Raw genomic sequence first — 4,713 nt, forward strand, 5'->3', positions numbered from 1 at the left:
AATACTCGAAAAAACTCAAAAACATGTATTTGCAAAGATATATGCACCCCTATGTTCACTGCACCATTAGTCATGGTGGCCAAGACATGGAAACAACACAAGTATCCTGTGACAGAGGACTGGATAAAGATGTGGTATACATACACAATGGAATACTACTCAGCCATAAGAAAGGATGAAATACTGCCATTTACAATAACATGGATGGATCGCGAGAATATTTTGCAAAGTGAAATAAGTCAGTCAGAAAAAACACAGAACCATATGATTTCACTCATATGTGGGATATAAAACTGAAACTCATGAACACAAACAGCAAGCAGTGTGGTGGTGCCAGGGGGAAGGGAATGGGGAATAAAAGGGCCCTACTATATGGTGACGGGAGAAGATTTGACTTTGGGTGGTGGCACACAGTGCAATATACAGATCTTGTAACATAGAAACCCACACCTGAAACCTGTATGATCATATTAACCAATGTCACTCCAATAAATGTAATAAAATTTTTTATTAAAAATAAAATAAAATAGCAAACTTTTTTTCAGTGATATCTGGTACAAATAATTCCCCCAGTTTTTCATAAGTTTTTAAATTTTAACAGTTCTTCTTTTGCCATATCAAAATATTCCTTTTCATATAGTCAAATGTATCTGTATTTTCATTTATATCTGTCTCTGGTGTTATAACCTGTGGTATTATTATGAAAGATGAACCAGGAATCTTGGGTATTATTAGTTAAGCATCCCCTGTGCCAAGCCCAGCACTACTGCGCCTTTCCATTTTAAGAAAAACAAAAACAAACCTAATTTCATATTTCAAAACAGGAGGCAGACAGCCTTCCTCCCATCCCCTTAACCCTTTATTTAACACATTGTGTGCGGGAAACATATTTATATGTTTTATGTATTTATACATTCTACCAGTGTAGTAGAGCACGGGACACGTATTAATATGTTTTTTATAGACTAGCGGTAGAATGTGGGTAACGTATAAATACGTAAACTAAAGTTATCGTAATTTTACTGAACGTTGCCATTTGCGCAAAAAATTAGCAAAAATGGCCCGCGCCACCTGTTAGCGCGCACAATAAAAACTACCCACAATGTGTTAAGTATAAAAAAACACTAGTGTTTACATCCCAAATTCATGGAAAATCTTCTCATGACAGAATTTCTGATGTGATACACTAGACATCTATATATATAAAAGCCTAAGTGACTAATACAGCAGAACAACCAGAACGACTGGTTGTTATGATGCTCACTGACCACCAGGGAGCAGGCACTCAATGCAGGAACTGCTCCCTGGTGGTCAGTGAGTTCCCATAGGGGGAGTGCCACTCAGCCAGAAGCTGGGCCCACGGCTGGCGAGCGCAGCTGCGGTGGCAGGAGCCCATCCTGACTCCGCGGCAGTACTACCAAGTGTCGGCGGCAGGTGCAATGGGCCAGGATGAGCGCGAGCGGCGTGGTGCCCAGCACCAGGTTAGGCTCCTTCCTGGCCGCCTGCCACTTGGTGCACTGCTACATCCCCCAAAGGGGTCCCAGACTGCGAGGACTGCGAGGAGACAGAAAATTAATGCCTGGGTGCATTAGAGGGAAACTACAAAAAACAAAACAGAACGAAACAAAAAAACAAAGGCAGAGAACATATTAAAAACAGTCAGAAGAAAACCGGCAGGCGGACATCTCCCGAGTAATTCCAGACTGCGAGAGGGCACAGGCCGGGCTGAGGGACCCTCCCTTCCATGCACAAATTTCATGCACTGAGCCTCTAGTTTCTAATAATTCTAGCAATGAGGAACTGGGGGGAAAAAAGAAGGATGTGAAAATGTGTTTGCTATTGCTAATCATGCCAGGACTCTAGGCCTGCCTGGCTGATACTCTTAACATCAGATCATAACCAAATAACGTGACCACTGCAGACATTCATGGACATCTGACCAGAACAGTCTAGAACTCAGTCACACATTATCCCACCACCACCTTAGTCCACGAATATTGTCATTTTCCCTGCCATTTCACTCACTATTAATGAGTAGTAACCCATTGAGCCACCACCCATTAGGTAATGAATATATGGGAAAGTCAATTTTACTTAAATCTCACAAACTCATAAAGAGATTTAATGTAACTGAAGAACTCTTCACTGTTGAGTGATGTACTACTTAAAAAAAAAATACTACAGCAGTAATAAAAAGCCAATTGGTTTAATGTAGTCATCACATGCAAAGATACAGAAAAAATCAATATATGTTAAGAAATGTAAGGCCCGGCTGGCGTGGCTCAGTGGTTGAGCGTCAACCTATGAACCATGAGGTCACAGTTTGATTCCCGGTTAAGTCAGGGCATATGCCTGGGTTGCAGGCTCAATCCCCAGTGTGGAATGTGCAGGAGGCAGCCAGTTTATGATTCTCTCTGATCATTGATGTTTCTCTCTCTCTCTCCTTCTCCCTCTCTGAAATCAATAAAAATATATTTAATTTTTTAAAAAGAAATGTAAGAATGTTTTACATTAATGTAAATATTATGGGCTTTGAGTTGTGTTACTGAGGCCTTATCAAGTTAAGATACAATCTGAAGAGGCATTCAAATGCCTGATAACAGAGAATGACTGTTTTGTTCTTTGTATATGAGTTCTACCCACATTTTCAAGACCAGCCCAAATTCAACCTTCTTTCCTTTTCTATCCTACAGCTTTTAGAATCTATACTACATATTCTAGAACATATATATAGGCTTAACATTACTCAATTGTTTTGATTCTGCCACTCTCGTCACCTCATTGAATTAAATATAAGCTCCATGAGAACAACCTGTGCATCCCCATAGCATTAAAGCAGTGCGAGGACTCCAGATGTTTTTTTATTATTGTTAAATTTTATTATACTTTTATTCCAGATGGTTTATGCCCCTTTTTATTCTGCAGAAGCCTAAACATGTGCTCATTAAATAATTTTTCTTGATTTCTGGGAACAGGTTAAAAAAGAGGTCAAGATGGCAGAAAGTGTTGTGAGGGCACTTTTAAAACTTATTATAATGTAGAACAGGCAGTCCTTTAGTAAAAACAACAACACTGAGTATGTAAACGTTTTGACAGTTACTCCAGCTTTACAGATCTCCAAAAGCTGTGGATGGATTATGTCCAGTTCTTTTCTTTGCATCTAGGCAGGCTTTACCTAATGACAATGGCTTCCAATATAAATTCCAGTGAACTCCAGGATTCCATGAGGCAGCTATAAAGTTGAACTGATGGATGGAATGGCCAAGTAGCCATGTTTAATTTGTGGCTGCTCCTCTCCAGGTTTTTGAGCTCTAAGTGCAAAGGAAGACCTTTCTTTAATCAAGGAGAAGTTTGTCATCTCTGAAGAACACTCTGAGGTCCTGAGGGATGATACACAGGTGCCTGTACAGAGGTCTGTCCCTAGTCCCAGAATGCCTGCTAGCTTTTTCAAGGGGTTCACTGCCTTCCAGAGAAATAAAACAATAATCAAAAGCCAGCTCCTCTACTGTTTTTCTTCCCTTTCCCTCTATTTCCTTAAGAGAGGCGGACAATGAGGGAAAAGAAAAGTAATGGTTTCACCAACTCTGGCTCTTGAACAACATGGATTCTACCATGTCAGGGTCCATTAAACATAAAGGGTTTGTGCACACCTAACCTACTGTTTATCTAAATTTGTTAATAATTCTAAGGAAAGGAAATGGCACCAACTAACCCCGTAGCCCATTTCTTGATGAGTAGTTCCTTTGACTCTACTAGAATTCCAAGCCTTGTCATTAAAGCTCAGATAAAATGCTGAAAATGGTGAATCATTTTAATATCCTTATTTTAATACAACAGGGCTGGGAAAAAATACTTCCATAAAAATTAAGTTCAAATAATGAATCTCAAGTATTGGCACTCTCAACAAGCCATTCATCTTCTTAGGCTTGAAGTATCTTGGATTTCCTAAATTCCTCTAGACCCACCCAGCACTAAATGAAGAGAATGAGTAAATAATGTCTGAAGGTAAGAAATTTGGACCTACAGAATCTAATTAAATCTTTGGTACTAGCTATTGGTTGGTGAGACAGTAGGTACTTCAAGTTTCTAATCCCCAGTACAATGGTGATAACACTCCTCAAGGTGTTTGAGGATTAAATGAGATAGATAATGCAAGTCAAATATTCTCACAGTAAGAGGCACAAAGTATGTGCAAAATTAAGATTTTTTTAAAAAAAAACTGGTTTAAATAATATGTTTTTTTAAAAAAGGAGTAGAGACAAGTTTTCATCCAATTTTCAATAATGACAGATAATGCAAACGCTGCTGCATTTTTTTTTAACTTCAATATTTTTAAGGAATGCATTCACTTAAACACACAAATCAGTCCACAGTCTTCAACGGATCAAACAGGATATTATTTGTAATTATGCTTCAAAGGTAGTACCCTCACTGGCGGCCACGGGCGGGAACATGGGCGCAGGCAGTGGGAGGGCGCAAAGCCGCCACACACCTGTTTTCTCCGGGCGGAGGGACGCCTTCCCATCCCTCCCCGGGACAATGACAAGTCGCAGCGCGGACTCCGAGAGAAAGAGACGTCCGCGCGCGAGATACTTGGTGTCCGGTGCCCGCGCGGAAGGGGACATAATAGTCCGCAAGCAGCAGATGAGACTAGGGTGACCCCAGTTCCCTCTGCGCACGGAGGGGGCCCGGAGAGGGCGGACCCCGCCTTCC

The 4,713-nt window shown here is 40.6% G+C and overlaps 1 protein-coding gene across 8 annotated transcripts in view; it reads right to left on the reverse strand.

The window, feature by feature from the left end:
* HMGN3 (high mobility group nucleosomal binding domain 3) overlaps positions 1 to 4,713 on the reverse strand; it is a 30,231-nt gene that overhangs the window by 24,601 nt on the left and 917 nt on the right. The window lies entirely within an intron of this gene.

Source organism: Myotis davidii, unplaced genomic scaffold (assembly GCF_000327345.1).
Source record: "Myotis davidii unplaced genomic scaffold, ASM32734v1 scaffold104, whole genome shotgun sequence".
In the NCBI taxonomy this organism is placed as follows: domain Eukaryota; kingdom Metazoa; phylum Chordata; class Mammalia; order Chiroptera; family Vespertilionidae; genus Myotis; species Myotis davidii.